At 44.3% G+C, this 17,394-nt stretch overlaps 1 protein-coding gene across 2 annotated transcripts in view; it reads right to left on the bottom strand.

The window, feature by feature from the left end:
* Positions 1–14,937, bottom strand: part of nlrx1 (NLR family member X1) — a 42,449-nt gene extending 27,512 nt beyond the window's left edge. Inside the window, exon 1 of one of the 2 annotated variants that reach the window (XM_048561930.2) lies at positions 14,849–14,937. The gene's annotated coding sequence lies outside the window, so the exon portion shown is untranslated. Of the gene's footprint in view, positions 1–5,827; positions 6,082–14,848 lie in introns of those variants that run through there. The other variant, XM_048561929.2, reaches the window with a different exon arrangement.
* Between the last annotated feature and the right edge of the window lie 2,457 nt (positions 14,938–17,394).

Here is a 17,394-nt window from a genome sequence, read left to right as displayed (position 1 = left end):
ACCTGCAACTTCTACATCTCGATGGACAAGGGCAGCAGAGAGATGGCAACACCACCACCTGTAAATTCCCCTCTAAGCTGAGCTCCTCCTGCCCTGGAAATATATCGCCATTCCTTCACTGTCGCTGGGTCAGAATCCTGGAATTCTCTCCCTAAGGGCAACGAGTTTCCCTGCACATGAACTGCAGAAGGTCAGGCGCATTCAATACCACTTTCACCCGTGGGCAAGCAGGATGGGCAATAAATGGTGATTCAGCCAGCAACTATTCCTGCAAAAAGTTTTTAAAAAAATTCTCTCTGGACAAGCATATGGACATACATGGAATAGTGTAGGTTAGATGGGCTTGAGATTGGTATGACAGGTTGGCACAACATCGAGGGCCAAAGGGCCTGTACTGTGCTGTAATGTTCTATGTTCTATGTTCTAAGATCTCAGCACCACTTCTGCAATTTGCCCACAACTTCCTGCACGCCCTCTCATATTTAATTACCTTGGATGTCTCTGTTGTTGCTGTCAAACTCTGTCAATTGAGTAGCCTTGAATCAATAACAAACCACTGTCCTCTCTCTGAACCATTGCTTACTGTTCACTCAGTCCACACAAACGATCACTGGCATCACATAAGCACCACCTTATGAAAACATCCTGCAACTGTGCCCAATTTTGGCTGGAACAGGCACGGAGTTGATTTTTTAAAATATATCTTCTCTTTGCCATAAGAGCATGCAAACACCTGATCCAGCATTGCTTTTTTCTAAAGGTTGTAGACATTTAAAGTTATTTTATACGTGTTTGAAAGTATTTCCAAAAATTACAGCACATATGGGAGCACAGCCCACCTTTCCACTAAAGTGGAAGCAATCTTTAAACAACTATATGTTTGTACAACTTACTGTAATTGCCTTTATTCAGTTTTCTCTAAGCTACAAACCAAGTTTGGAGCTCTTGCCTTGGCTTGCTGGAGCATTTCATTCACCAAGTAGACAGGGTTCACATGGTACTGGGTCCTCTAGTATAATCCAACTAAACTCAGTGGTGCTGTTGTTCAACACTCACTTTATGACAAGGAGCAACAGTATGGAGTGAGATCCAACCTGTCCCCCCGCTAAATCCGTAAGTACTTAAGGTAACAATTGCTATTTTGTCAGGGCTATCAGTACAGAGCAAGAATTGCACTCACATTTTGTGGGGGTGACATTGTCAAATGGCATGACTCACCCCACCAGAGGGCACCTAGCTTCAACCATAGAAATTCACTTGTTGCTTCTCTGGTTTGAACTGATGGATATATGCAAAGAGAGTTGAGTGAGAGGCAGGAGTGATACTCTTAAAAGGAACCTAAGGAGGTCTAGATGTTGTCACTCATGAGTCACGTTTCAGCTTTTACCAGTAGAACCACAGGACACAGCCTGTTCCAAAAACTGGAGAACGGCACAGTAAATGCAGACCAACAGAAACAATATTCTAGAGATAATGGGAACTGCAGATGCTGGAGAATCCGAGACAATAAAGTGTGGAGCTGGATGAACACAGCAGGCCAAGCAGCATCTCAGGAGCACAAAAGCTGACGTTTCGGGCCTAGGCCCTTCATCAGAGAGGGGGATGGGGAGAGGGAACTGGAATAAATAGGGAGAGGCGGACCGAAGATGGAGAGTAAAGCAGATAGGTGGAGAGAGTATAGGTGGGGAGGTAGGGAGGGGATAGGTCAGTCCAGGGAAGACGGACAGGTCAAGGAGGTGGGATGAGGTTAGTAGGTAGCTGGGGGTGCGGCTTGGGGTGGGAGGAAGGGATGGGTGAGAGGAAGAACCGGTTAGGGAGGCAGAGACAGGTTGGACTGGTTTTGGGATGCAGTGGGTGGGGGGGGAAGAGCTGGGCTGGTTGTGTGGTGCAGTGGGGGGAGGGGACGAACTGGGCTGGTTTTGGGATGCGGTGGGGGAAGGGGAGATTTTGAAACTGGTGAAGTCCACATTGATACCATTAGGCTGCAGGGTTCCCAGGCGGAATATGAGTTGCTGTTCCTGCAACCTTCGGGTGGCATCATTGTGGCAGTGCAGGAGGCCCATGATGGACATGTCATCTAGAGAATGGGAGGGGGAGTGGAAATGGTTTGCGACTGGGAGTTGCAGTAGTCTGTTGCGAACTGAGCGGAGGTGTTCTGCAAAGCGGTCCCCAAGCCTCCGCTTGGTTTCCCCAATGTAGAGGATGCCACACCAGGTACAGTGGATTCAGTATACCACATTGGCAGATGTGCAGGTGAACCTCTGCTTAATGTGGAATGTCATCTTGGGGCCTGGGATAGGGGTGAGGGAGGTGGTGTGGGGGCAAGTGTAGCATTTCCTGCGGTTGCAGGGGAAGGTGCTGGGTGTGGTGGGGTTGGAGGGCAGTGTGGAGCGAACAAGGGACCTATCCCCTCCCTACCTCCCCACCTATACTCTCCTCTCCATCTGTCTTCTTTTCTCTCCATCTTCGGTCCGCCTCCCCCCTGTCCCTATTTATTCCAGAACCCTCTCCCCATCCCCATCTCTGATGAAGGATCTAGGCCCGAAACATCAGCTTTTGTGCTCCTGAGATGCTGCTTGGCCTGCTGTGTTCATCCAGAAACAATATTCTAGTCAGCTGCCAATGGGGAACAAGCTCCTGGGGGTGAGTGTGGAGAGAGAGAGAGAGAGAGAGAGAGAGAGAGAGAGAGAGAGAGAGAGAGAGAGAGAGAGAGAGAGAGAGAGATAAGATTGCTTCATGCAAATGCAGATGAAAAGATTTTGGGTTACACAAACTAAGACATGATGTATACGGCGTGGCTTGGAAGGAACAGGTGACTTTAGGCCTCTGCTTGCTAAAGTTCTCCAACATTCTGAGCTTACTTCCCTCAAAAGCATTGTGGGTCAACCGACACCAGGTGGACTGTAACTATGTAAAAAGGCAGCTCACCACCACAAAGGAACTGGCAATAAACACCGGCTAGCCAGCGATGCCCACTTTCCGTGAGTGAATGGAAAGAGAAAAAAAATATCAGGGCTTTCATACCTTATTTGCGTCATTTCTATCCTCATTGAAATTGATCAGTGATCAGTCAATAAGTCCTTTGAGACTGTATCAGGCAACCACTAGGATAGTGGAAGTAGGATAGAAATAGACAGGTCTTGGTCTTTCAGTGCCCCAGTTATTTAAATGAGTGAGAGTATATTTAGTTCAATACACCCACACCTCCTGGACTTACACTCTATTAGTTGCTTAGTTTATTAATCTAGAAACGCAGGTAATGTTCTGTTTAAATCATGCTATGACAGATGAGATTTGAGTTCAATTTTTTTTCTTAAAAATCTGGAACAAAGAGTCTAATGAAACTATTGTCAATTGTCAGAAAAATCCAACCGGTTCACTAATAGGGAAGAAATTCTGTTATCCTTACTGGGTCTGGCCCACATATGACTCTCGACTCACAGGACTGAGACTGAACATTAACTGCCCCCTTAGGGATGAGCAATAAATGCTGGCCTAGCTAATGATGCCTGAATCCCCATAGAAGAATAAGGCGGGGGGGGGGGGGGGGGAATAATGCAGTTACTGCATAGATTCAGCAACTAATTGAACCCAAGATTAATTGCATGTTTATTTTCACTCTTTGAGCTGTGGTTGTACTGTGTTTATGGTGTTGAAATCCAATTCCAACTTTAAGCATACAGCCAGCCTGAACTGCTGTTAAAAATGGAACACCCTGCTCACTGAGTGACATTTACCAGTGGCCCAGCAACATTCAGGCTTCAGATCCCAGGCCCTGGGGCATGTGGCTGATTTGAGGTAATCTGGAAACTACAAAGGAAGGTCAATCCACCCCCTCTCACTGGTCTCATGTTTCCAAAATAGGACAGAAGGTAAGAGACAGGGAGGAGACAGGAGATGAGCGTGGGGAGGGTGAGAGGACAAGGCGGCGGCGGCGGCGGCGGGGGGGGGGGGAGGAGGAGGAGGAGGAGTTGAAGAAACAGTGGTCATTGGGGTAATGGATAGTAAAAACCTTTCTGAAAGATGCTCTGGGTAGAAATGGCCAGTATTCAGGTGCAAAATTTTGTTCAAATTCTCATGCCTAAGGTTGTTCAGATCAGAATTTAACATTATCTCAACAGGACAGAAATAGATGTGGACTAAAACAGACTAATTTAGAAAATGGATTATGCATTTTCAGGTCATCTAATAGTCCTTGTTTCGATAGGTCTCCAAACAAACAGGTAGTTTTACACAAAACATGTAGAGAAACCTGCCACTAGAAAACGAAACAACTCCCTTCTCTGTTCTCAATTCGTTGGGATAAGCCTATGGTGGAGTTGGAAACTTTTGTCAGTTTCCACATTGAGTGAAATGGTGATAAATGCTATGTCTCAGGACATGAGAGCAATTTTTAAAAGGATTTAATAATGGTGGAAAAATGCAAGTACGATCATAACTATAAGATTGAAGAGTTAAATACAACAGCACTGCATCATGTTTGAAACAGTAGGAATCAACTTGAGAGAAAGAATTGACCTCTACGGCATCTTTCACAGTGTCACTGGCTTTAACAGCACAGGAGGCCACTTGGCCCATGTCTGCACCAGTCAAAAGTCGGACTACACTAATCCCATTTTCCAGCTCTAATTCATATCCCCAAAGACAAGTGAATATCTAAACACCAGCAAAATGTCACAATAGTATCTGACTTGGCTACCCTTTCAAGCAGTGAATTCCAGACTCACACCAGAGTTAAAATATTTCTCTTACATAGGAAATAGGGGCACACCATTAGCCTGCTCCACCATTCAACATAATAGCTGATCATCCAACTCAGTCCCCTGCGATCCCTTTGACTCTGAACTCCCCTGTTAGCCTGCTATCTCTTAAAATTTATTGACCTCTCTACTAATGGGGAAACTAGTTTTACATCCACCATATCCATGTCCCTTATAAACCTTATACACCTCTGTCAGGACCCCTCTTGTGCTGTCCCAAAGTCAACCAAGTACATTTTGGAGAGCAGCTGTTGCTATGGTTCAGGGATTTGTGCTTAAGCTAGACATTCCGGGTTCCAATTCCACTCTAGAACAAGATGAAGATGAACAAGGGAGGTGTGTTCACAGACTTGTAAATCCTTCTAACAGATGCCAATGGCAGTCAGCAAGAGTCGGAGTGATTTACCATTATGAAATGGAAAGAAATTGGAGCTCCTGTCATCACTATCCATACAACCAGACTCACATTTGGGAACAGGTACGTCTTCACTGCAACTCAAATCCACAGGGCTCCAGTTTGCCAAACGCAGACCAATAGCCCGGGAGTGGGGTGGGAAGACAAATGGTTTTCGATCTCTGTTGCAGTTGAAGTGGATTCAAGCTCCTGTCTGACCCACTCCGGGTCAGGTCTGTCTTTCTCCGTTCTCCACCTGAAGATGTAGGTGAAAGGATAAATACTGAGCAGATACCACCTAATGCTCTGCAACGGGGCAAACACACAGACAGCGCGCATCTCACCCGGAAAAACCGTGCCTTCGACAGTGCAGCACTCCCCGATTGGAGGGGGGGGGGGGGGGGCGGATGTGTAACTCCAAACAGAAGGGGGGGGGCGCTAATTACGGAACCACAGGAGAATTAATTCCCTAACGCGGAAAATTACAGCGGGGCACAGGAATGGAGATGGAGGGAAATGGGATCTTTATTTAAAGCAAACATCTCGAGTGCTCATTCTCAAACGACTAAAGGAATACTAATTTTACTTAAAAGTTTTTGCAAAAGGAAGGAAAGAAACTTCACACAAACTTCTAGTAGTTTGAGACAACAGCTCAAACCTTTCAGAAAGTTACCTCGAGTTAACAGTTTCCCTGCGGTTCTGCAGCACAAGGCCCAGCAGAGGCAGAAAAGAGCTCCCAACTCTCAGTCAGGCAGGGTAACAGCGAATCTGACCGAGGGTTAAACTCATCTTGCCTGAGATGCTAACGGGGCTCTGGAATGCTCCTCTAGAGGCGGAAGTCATTAATTAAAGCTGCTTCATGGTTAGTTAATGCTGGCTTCTGGTTAACGCCACCTAGTCCAGTCCAGTTGTAGACTTTGCCCTGTTCGTCACCGTCTCCTTCTGTGATTTCCCCCCCCCCGCCTCAAACTTCCTGTCAAAATCTGTGCAGCACAGAAAGCTACTCAGCTTGCAAGTGTCAACTTCCTCAATTTGGTTCTACTTTTCGCTTTTTCCTCATCCTGCGTGACGATTAATACATGCACAACCGGAGGCCATTCAGCCCACTGTGTGCGTGTATCAAACTATTATCCACTCTCTCCCCAGAGCACTATAAATCTGCGATACTGAATTTACTGTCTGAAAGCAATCACTGGCAATCATTTGAGCACAATAGCTATTATTGTGTAATCCTTTTTTTTCCCTCCAGCGTTGCCAAGTGTTTAAAATTGATTGTTTATCCAAAAATTTCCTGGAGAATCCATTCAAGAAATGAGGATTCATTAATGACAGCTGCAAGTCTTTTCCTCTCGTGGGGAAGGTAGCACAGTTCTTGGTAACAGCTTACTACTCTCAAAATAAGCTGCTGATATTTTAAATTAATCTTTTAGACCAATGATGAAGAACAGTCACATCAAACTGTGAACAGAAACTTGCTCACTTCTCTCTGTCTCTCTCTCCGTAATTGCTCCTGTGCATCTTCAGCAATTAGTTTTCATTGGGGTTATGAGTCAATTCTGGAGAAGGTCAGACTTGAAGCCAGGCCTTCTGCTCCACTGCATCACAAGAGATGAATGTACCTTTTAGCTTGACCATTGAAGGTGGATGTGGGCAGACCAACATTCAAAGACCTTCCAAGTGAACAATGATGAATCCGTTTACTTTCTGATTGCCCTGCCCCACCCCAAATGAGGATGAGTGACCAAAGGTTGGAGGGAGCAGATGAAGGACTGTGAAATACACCCACCCAGCCACAATCTGGAGGACTAAGAGATGACCATCTGGCTACTGGGTACTAAGAAAAATGTCAAAGTTTTAGAGAGGTTCAAGAGAAGGTTTCTTAAAATAATCCCAGGGATGAAAGAGTTCAGTTGGAAAAATGGGAAGAACGTAAGAACTAGGAGCAACAGTAAGCCATTCAGCCCCTCAAACCTGCTCCTGCATTCAATACAATCAGGGCAAATCTCAGAGTCATACAGCATAGAAACAGACCCTTCAGCACAACCAATCTCCGCCAACCATGTTCCCAAATTAAACTATTCCCAACTGCCTGCACTTGACCCATACTTCTCCGAACATTTCATGCTCATGTACTTACCCAAAAGTCTTTTGAACATTGTAACCACTTGTGGATTAAAAAAAACTGGCTGTGCAACAGGAGACAGAGTAGTGGAAGGGGGTTTCTCAAATTGGAGGCCTGTGACCAGTGGTGTTCCACAGGGATCTGTGCTGGGACCACTGTTGTTTGTGATATACATAAATGATTTGGAGGAAGGTACAGGTGGTCTGATCAGCAAGTTTGCAGATGTCATGGAGTTTGTTGGAGTAGCTGATAGTGAAGGGGACTGTCAGAGATTACAGCAAAATATAGATAGACTGGAGAGTTGGGCAGATAAATGGCAGACGGAGTTCAATCCGGGCAATGCAAGGTGATGCATTTTGGAAGATCTAATTCACGAGCAAACTATACAGTAAATGGACAAGTCCTGGGGAAAATTGATGTTCAGAGAGATCTGGGTGTTCAGGTCCATTGTTCCCTGAAGGTGGCAATGCAGGTCAGTAGGGTAGTCAAGAAGGCATATGGCATGCTTTCCTTCATTGGGCGGGGTATTGAGTGCAAGAGTTGGCAGGTCATGTTGCAGTTGTATAGGACTTTGGTTTGGTCACATTTGGAGTACTGCATGCAGTTCTGGTTGCCACATTACCAAAAGGATGTGGATGCTTTGGAGAGGGTGCAGAGGAGGTTCACCAGGATGTTGCCTGGTATGGCAGGTGCTAGCTATGAAGAAAGGTTGAGTAGATGAGGATTATTTACTTTAGAAAGACGGAGATTGAGGGGGGACCTGATTGAGGTCTACAAAATCATGAGGGGTACAGCCAGAGTGGATAGCAAAAAGCTTTTTCCCAGAGTAGGGTACTCAATTACTAGGGGTCATGAGTTCAAAGTGAGAGGAGGAAAGGTCAGGGGAGATATGCGTGGAAAGTTCTTTACACAGAGGGTGGTGGGTGCCTGGAATGCGTTGCCAGCGGAGGTGGTAGACGCAGTCACAATACTGTCTTTTACCGTATATCTGGACAGGTACATGGATGGGCATGGAGCAAAGAGATACAGACCCTTAGAAAATAGATGACAGGTTTAGACAGAGGATCTTGATTGGCGTAATTTTCTTTGTTCTTTGTTCTTGTTCTTCACTTCCTCTGGAAGTTCATTCCACACATGAACCATTGTGTAAAAAAATTGCCCTCATGTTTAGTTTAAACCTTTCTCCTGTCACCTTAAAAATATACCCTCTGGTCTTGAACTCACCCACCCCATGGAAAAGGCGCCCGCCACTCACCTTTTCTATACCCCTTATGATTGTATAAACTTCTAGAAGGTCCTACCTCAACCTCATTTGGTGGCAAAAAAGTCCTGGCCTCCCCTTATGACTCAAATCTTCCATTCCTCGTAAATCGCTTCTGAAAGCTCTCCAGCTTAATAATATACTTCCTATAACAGGGTGACCTAAACTGGCCACAGTACTCCAGATGAGACATTGGTGAGACTGTAGGTAATTAGTAGTCCCATCTCAGCTCGCCTCCGCGTTCCCGCCCACTCCCTATGACCCTTCAACCTGTTACTGATTAAAAATTTGTCTCTTCTTTAAATGTATTCCGTGTCTTGGCATCCACCACCCTCTAACATTGTGAATTCCACAGATTCATGACCCTTTGAGAAAAGGAATTCTTTCTCATCTCTGTTTTAAATCTACTAATCCTTATCCTAAAACTATGACCTCTCATTTTAGATTGCCCCACAAGATAAAACATCCACTCTATGATACATTGTTGATCCCCTTTTGCATCTTATATACCTCAATTAAATCTCCTCTCATTCTTCTAAACTCCAAAAAGTTAAGGCCAAAAACTCTCTTCATAAGACAAACTCTTCATCCTTGGAATCAATTTAAGTGAACCTGCTCTGAACAGCTTTCAACTGCATACCCCTTTGAGGAAGGAGACCAAAACTCTTTGTAATATTCCAAGTATGGTCTCAGTAATACCTTGTAAAGTTACAGCAGCAATTCTCTACTTTTATACATGATTCCTTTTGCAATAAATACCAAAATTCTGTTTGGGAAGGCTGAACTTGTTTATCTGAGAGTGAGAGGGTAAGGGAGATTGAGGTTTAACCTCATAAAAGTTTCCAATTGAGGAAGAGAAACTGCTTTCGGTGACAGGAGAGTAAGTGACCAATGGACACAGATTGAAGATAATTGACAAAAGATCTACAGAATCCTAAAAACACAGAATGGGTACAACAAGGAAATACACTCTTTGGCCCATTGTGCCTGTGCTAGCTCTCTGCAAGAATAACTTGCCTGTAATGCTTACTGGAGATAGCAAGATGTAGAGCTGGATGAACACAGCAGGCCAGGCAGCATTTTAGGATTAGGAAGGCTGACGTTTCAGGCCTAGAGGGTCTAGGCCTGAAACACCAGCTTTCCTGCTCCTAAGATGCTGCTCGGCCTGCTGTGTTCATCCAGCTCTACACCTTGTTATCTCAGGTTCTCCAGCATCTGCAGTTCCTATTATCTATAATGTTTACTCCCCTGCTTTCTCCATGTAACCCTGCGCATTCTTCCTGTTCAGATAATGCTCCCTCAATTGGGGCCCCCTCCACTACACACTCAGGCAGCTCATTCCAGACCCCAGTCACCTGCCGTGCGCATTGGGAGATACAAAATACTTACAGGGATAGACAAGGTAAATGCAGGTAGGATGCTTCAGGGGCATGATTTAAAAATAGGGTGTTGCCATTTTGGACTGAGATGAGGAGAATGGTTTTACTCAGAGAGTTGTAAATCTTTGGATTTCTGTACCCCAGAGGACTTTGGAAGCTTAGTGTTTGAGAGTGTTTAAAGTAGGGATGAATAGCTTTCTGATTACCAATGACATAAAGGGGACACAGGGGAGGCAATGGCATAGCGGTGTTATCATTGCTCTGTTAATCCAGAGACCCAGATAATGTTCTGGGGATAATAAAGTGTGAAGCTGGATGAACACAGCAGGCCAAGCAGCATCTCAGGAGCACAAAAGCGGACGTGTCGGGCCTAGACCCTTCATCCAGACCCGAAACGTCAGCTTTTGTGCTCCTGAGATGTTGCTTGGCCTGCTGTGTTCATCCAGCTCCACACTTTAATATCTGGATTCTCCAGTATCTGCAGTTCCCATTATCTCTAATGTTCTGGGGACCCGGGTTTGAATCCTGTCATGGCAGAGTGTGGAATTTGAATTTGATAAATATCTAGAATTAAGAATCTAATGATGACCATGAATCCATTGTAGATTGTTGGAAGAACCCATCTGGTTCACCAATATCGTTTAGGGGAGGAGACTGCCATCCTTGCCTGGTCTGGCCTACATGTGACTCCAGACCAACAGCAATATGGTTGACTCTTAACTGCTCTCTGGGCAATTAGGGATGGGTAATAAATGCTGCCTGGTCAGTGACACTCACATGAATGAATAAAGAAAAAGAAGATAAGGAGTTCTGAGGGTAGTGTGAGTAAAAGGCATTGAGGTGTTCCATCAGTCATGATCATATTAAATGGTGGACTATGCTCAACTTGCTGAATGGCCTATTCCTGTTCCTATGTTTCTTCTTGGCATATGGTGTCCAGGTCTTGAAGCAACGTTCCAGTTGAGGCCAAACCAGTTCCCATGACTTTCCTTATATCGTTTGCAAAAATCTTGCCCTGAACACCCAGGTCAGTCTCAGTAAAATACATCACAAGGAGCAGGATCCAAACAATGATGGAGCAAATTACTGCAGACGCTGAAATCTGGACAGAAAATAGTAAATGCTGGAAGTCAGAGCGGATCAGGCAGCATCTGTGGAGAGAGATAAGCTAATGTTTCCAGTCCAGATGACTGTTTGGCTCTGATGAAGAGTCACTCCGATTGGAAACATCAGCTTGCTTTCACTCACGGATGCTGCCTGACCCACTGTGATTTCTAGCATGATCCTGGCAATCTCTACTATAAACCTTCCTCCAACACCAAAAGGAATCATTCGCCACTGTTCTCTGGTTCCTGTCATTCAGCTAATTTTGTACCCATGTTGTTACTGTCTCTCTTATTCAGTGCATTCCAATTTTGCATCCAGTTATGGGACAAGATATGTTGGCTGGGTTTAATATGACAGTCAGCAATTAATGGTGGAATAGTCTTGAATAGTGTCCCCCAGCTTCTCTATTTAGTCAGAAAAAAAATAAAGCTGTATGCTTAGTGTTCATTACCCATTGTACTTTACAGCGAAAGGGAGACTGTGATTTTCAAAAAAAATCAATATATGGGTCATTCCCCAGAGTGTCTCTGTTCTCACAGTTATTAAAGGACGTTAATTGTCTTCAGGAGTTGTAGCTGAGGTGGATCATTTCCCTTCCCACTTGCTTAGGAGCAAATTAAGATTATATTTTATTGTCATGTGTACTCAAGTATAGACATATGTGAATACAGTGAAAAGTGTACACAGTCATCATTCTCTGACACCATCTCGGTTACAAAACCACAACGAAAAAAATAGAACATTTTTAAAAAACAGCAAAAGGTAAGTACACTCTCTCCACCTATCTTCTTTACTCTCCATCTTCGGTCCGCCTCCCCCTCTCTCCCTATTTATTCCAGTTCCCTCCCCCCATCCCCCTCTCTGATGAAGGGTCTAGGCCCGAAACGTCAGCTTTTGTGCTCCTGAGATGCTGCTTGGCCTGCTGTGTTCATCCAGCCTCACATTTTATTATCTTGGAATTTCCAGCATCTGCAGTTCCCATCATCTCTGAAAGGTAAGTAAACGTCTAGATCTTAAAGTCGAAAGTCATTCCACCTCCGGGAGAGAATGCTGTTATCTAAAAAAAATCACTTGCTCTAGGTTTCACTATTGGAGTTGCTGTCTTTTGGATGAGATGTTAAACCAAGACCCAGGCTACAGCTGAGGCTGTAAGGAAGGTAACCCATCCTCCTGTAACCCTCCTGCTATTCTGACCAACCATATTCTCTCAGCACAGGTAAACCGGGCATTAAGGTCAGTGCTATTTGTGGGATGTTACTGTGTACAAATCAAACATGGTGCAAACATAATGGCAGAAGATAGAGAGTGGTGGTGGAGGGTAGCTTTTTGGACTGGAGGCCTGTGACCAGTGGTGTGCCACAGGGATTGGTGCTGGGTCCTCCTTTGTTTGTCATTTATATTAATGATTTGGATGAGAATATAGAAGGCATGGTTAGTAAGTTTGCGGATGGCACCAAAATTGGTGGCATAGTAGACAGTGAAGAAGGTTTTCTAAGATTACAGAGGGATCTTGATCAAATGGGTCAATGGGCTGAAAAATGGCAGAAGGAGTTCAATCTGGATAAAAGTGAGGTATTGTAGTTTGGTACAAGAAACAGGGGCAGGGCTTATACATTTAATGGTAGGGTTACAGAACAGGGGGACCTAGGGGTGAAGGTACATAATTCTTTGAAGCTTGCATGTGGACAGGGCAGTTAAAAAGGCATTTGGCGCGCTTGCCTTCATTGCTCAGTCCCTTGAGTACAGGAGTTGGGACGTCATGTTGAGGTTGTATAGAACATTGGCGAGGCCTTTTCTAGAATACTGTGTCCAGTTTTTGTCGCTCAGTTATAGGAAGCATATCATTAAGCTGGACAGAGTTCAGGATGTTGCCAGGTATGGACGGTTTGAGTTATTAGGGAAGGCTGAATAGGCTGGGACACTTCACTGGAATGTAAGAGGTTGCGAGGTGACCTGCTAGGAGTTTATGAGATAATAAAAGGCATGGATAGAGTTCATAGCAGTTGTCTTTTCCCTAGGATGGGGGATTTCAAGACTGGGGGGCACATTTTTTAGGGTGAGAGGAGAGAGATTCAAAAAAGACATGAGGCAAAGTTATTACACAGAGGGTGGTTCATGTCTGGAATGAACGACATGGTAAAATTACAACGTTTAAAAGACATTTGGATAAGTATATGAACAGGAAAGGTTTGAAGGGATAAGGGCCAGGGCCGTGCAGATGGGACTAGTTTAGTTTGGGACTATGTTCGGCATGGACTGGTTGGATCGAAGGGTCTGTTTCCAAACTGTATGACTCGATGAATCTATGTTGAATTTACAAATTACCAAGTTAGAAGGCAGTTCCAAAAAAGGGTCATTGGACATGAAACGTTAACTCTGACTTTTTTCTTCACAGATGCTGCCAGACCCGCTTAGCTTTTCCAGAAACTTCTGTTTTGTGGCTAAGAAGCTCGGTGGGACATTCTGAGAAAGTGAAAACTGCTACTTAATTGCCAGTTTGTCTTTTTCATCGTAAGAGTTGTACGGAGCTCACACCTGGCCCTCGTACCTGACAGGACACTCAGAACTACAGTTTCATATACTTTAGGAAGAGAGATTCCCACGCTATTCCTAATAGTCCAACATTAACATGTTTTTATTCATTTATGGGATGTGGGCGTTGCTGGCGGGGCCAGTATTTACTGCCTGTCCCTAGGTGCCCCTTGAGAAGGTGGGCGTGAGCTGCCTTCGTGAACTGCTGCAGTCCACCTGCATTAGGTAGACCCACAGTGCCCGCAGGGAGGAAATTCCAGGATTGTGACCCAGTATTAATGAAGGAACGGCGATATATTTCCAAGTCAGGATGGTGAGTGGTTTGGAGGGGAATTTGCTTGTGCTGATGTTCCTACATATCTGTTGCCTTTGTCCTTCGAGATGGAAGTGGGTTTGGAAGGTGCTGTCAAAGGAGTTTTGTTGCGTTTCAAAGGATTTACATTGAGAAAATACTAGAGAGAAACACAGGCTGAAGGATAGTTAGTCAATGCAGGTGCAAGGTGGTTGGCCAAGTTATGAGGCAACATTGAGGCGAAAGTATTCTTGACACAAATGGTTGGCATTTGGAATTTGGTGCCTGATAGGGGGGTGGACACAGATTCAGGGGTAGCTTCCACAAAGGAATTGGGCAATGATTTGGAGGAAAGCTGTCAAGAGTTCCTCACCCTTTTCAGGTTGAACATTGCAGATCCTGAAAGCTCCAGATTGTAGAGGTTCTCTGCAGCCCCTGGTCAGCATCTTTTATCAGCAGTTTTAAATCCATAAGCCTCGAATTAGCGGTGCACTGAGCGGAGGGAATGCTATTCTCTCTCTGTCAAAACTGCTCATTATCCTTGAAAATCTCTCTGAGTGTCGTCTTAATCTGCTCTGTTCCAGTCTGAATTTTTTTGAACTCCTCTTGTAACTTCCTGGTAAATCTCATCTTAGCCTTTTGAAAGGCTTCATAATCTTCTTGAAATGTGGTGCCTCGATTGTTCACAATGGCCCAGCCAAGGTCTAACCTGCAATTTATCAATTAATCCAATTTCATCTGTTTGCCTTCATGTTCTATTTTTCAATTTATCAAACCAAGCAAACTGTGCATGTTGTTTGTAAAAACTCCTTATCAAGTCACCTTCCACTTTTACGAATCTGTGTGTTATCATCACAGAGGCACTTTAGGATAGATTTTCCATCTGGAATGAATCATTTCTTAGCGCATGCAAAATTCATGCAAAACCTCAACCATAAAAATGTAACATATGGTTCACGGCTGACAGTGACAATTTACAATGAAATACAATCTGACTCTACCTTCCTTCTACTCGAATTCAGGAGAATATCTTCTTTAGTTTCTACTGAGCGAGGAGAGGGATACATCCAAGACCAGAAAGAGATCTTTCTTTAAACAAACTACAAAACTTTACGAGTGACAGGCCGCTGCCTCTTGATCCTGTGACATAAATGAAGTACAGTTCCCTCACTTTTCAAGGGCATGAAAGGATTTGTGGTGACGTTGACTGCTGTTTACAGGCTCAGTGCCTCCATCTGCTGGACTAGAGACAGACATCCCCTTCCCAAAAATGTGCTGTGTGAAAGATATTTGCAATTGTCTGGACTTCACGTTGGTTTCAACACCTCCAGACGTGGCCGCCTCTTTAAATGTTTTTTATCCAGTTAGTATGTGCAGATGATAGAACTGCAGTTTGTGTCTGTAGGCTTCCAAGTAAGATGTTTTCTCTTAGCACATATCCTTCTGTTTAATAAAGCCTCTTGCTATTCGCTCACCAGACTGCAACTTATATGTCAACAGGAGCCAGCTAAGTGAGCAACCTGGAAGGCCATCTCCCAGCTCAGTCTTAGGTAAGTATAAAAGATCCGCTGGCTGGGTAATTCTCCCATCTGTCCTGGACAATATTTATCCCTCAAATTACATGGCTAAAATACAGTCAACACAGCGTGGAGCTGGAGGGGACTCGGCAGGTCAGGCAGCATCAGAGGAGCAGGAAAGTCGATGTTTCGGGTTTACAGCCTTCATCAGGGTGTAAATCCCAAACGTCAACTTTCCTGCTCCTCTAACCCTGCCCAAACTGCCGAGTCCCTCCAAGTCCACGCTGTGTTGACTCTGACTCCAACATCTACAGTTCGTGCTTTCTCCTATCACTAAAATACAGATTGCTGGCCATTTATCTCAATGCTATCTCTTATGCACAAACTGGTTGCCTCATTTTGTACACTGTAACACTGATTATATTACAGCCACAAACTGATGAGATGCCCATTAACTTAGGTAAGCTGTGTCTCACAGAGTTCAAAGAGCAAGCATTTCAGCTATTGGCTTTCCTTACTCAGGAATCCCCCAAACCCCCTTAGTCATAACTTCCGTATGAAGGCCCATGTTTGACATTCAACAATTCTCCCTGATTCATCTTGTCATAGAATCCTTACAGTGTGGAAAGAGGTTGTTTGGTCCATCAAGCCTGCAATGCCTCTCTGAAAGCATTCCACCCAGCCCTAGACCCCTGTCCTATCCCCATAACACCTCATGTCCCATGGCTGATCCACCAAACCTACACATTCCTACAATCAGTTTCCCATGGTCAATCCACCTAATTTGCACGTCTTTGGACTGTGGGAGGAAACTGGAGAATCTGGTGGAAATCCAGGCAGACGCGGGGAGAATGTGCAAACTCTGCACAAACAGTAGCCAGAGGCTGAAATCAAACTCCGATCCCTAGCGCTGTGCGCCACCATAGCCGCTCTCTATTTTACACTGGACCTCCTAAACGGGCTATATCTGTAAGCTTGAACTTATCCAAAACTTAAATGATTCACTCAAAATGAAAGGTGAGGGTGCATACATGAGGATCAATGGTCGGCACAACATCGTGGGCTGAAGGGCCTGTTCTGTGCTGTACTGTTCTATGTTCTATGTTCTAAAATCCTGTTTGTCCATCAGCTGGATGCTCATTGACGTACACTCACACCGGTTCCCTGACTACCCTGCTGTTAATAGTCTTATCCTTGTTAGGGCAAAAAATGAAACGAAAACTGTGAGGAATAAATTTAGATAAAGAGACTACAATTATTCTGAAAGTTTATAACAGAGACTTTACATAAACATTTCTCTCAATGTTGACTATTCTTATCTTTCCTTCCCCTTTATAAATGTTAGGGCTGCCCTTCGCCCTTTCTAATATAAAATGGCTGACCATTGAGCCTAGTTAAAATAAAATGGCTGCCCACGGTCCTTAGTTAACATAAAATGGCAGCCTGCCATTTTTAGATGACATAAAAATAACCAAAGAAGGTTGTTAGCTGAAGCAGTAATTTACACAACGGAATTGTGGTCTTTGTACTTATAGCAATCAGATAAAGAAACAAAAACCAAAATTGCTGGAAAAGCTCAGCAGGTCTGGCAGCAGAGAAATCAGAGTTAACATTTCAGGTCTAGTGACCCTTCCTCAGAACTCTCTCCACAAATGCTGCCGGTCCTGCTGAGCTTTACCAGCAATTTCTGTTTTTGTTTCTGATTTCCAGCATCCCCAGTTATCTTGGTTTTTGTTAAGATGATAAAGTGTCTCAGTGCAATCACACATTAAGGTCATCGCTCTTACATTCATAATAGAAGAAGCAAAAATGTGGCCACCCCTTTCGATTAGGGAAGCCCTTCTTGTGAGCTAAGTTGAAGTTTGCTGTTTAATATGGGACAGAAGGGGAAAAATGTGACTCATATTTATGAGGACCCTTTATGTGATTGTAATCACATCTATATATAGACACATATATATATGATAGTAATTTTAACATGGGGATTGAATTGGATTTCTGTAGACAGTTGGCTTTAGGCACTGAGACTG

Source organism: Stegostoma tigrinum, chromosome 32 (assembly GCF_030684315.1).
Source record: "Stegostoma tigrinum isolate sSteTig4 chromosome 32, sSteTig4.hap1, whole genome shotgun sequence".
Classification (NCBI taxonomy): domain Eukaryota; kingdom Metazoa; phylum Chordata; class Chondrichthyes; order Orectolobiformes; family Stegostomatidae; genus Stegostoma; species Stegostoma tigrinum.
This window is presented reverse-complemented; position numbering and strand designations above follow the sequence as displayed.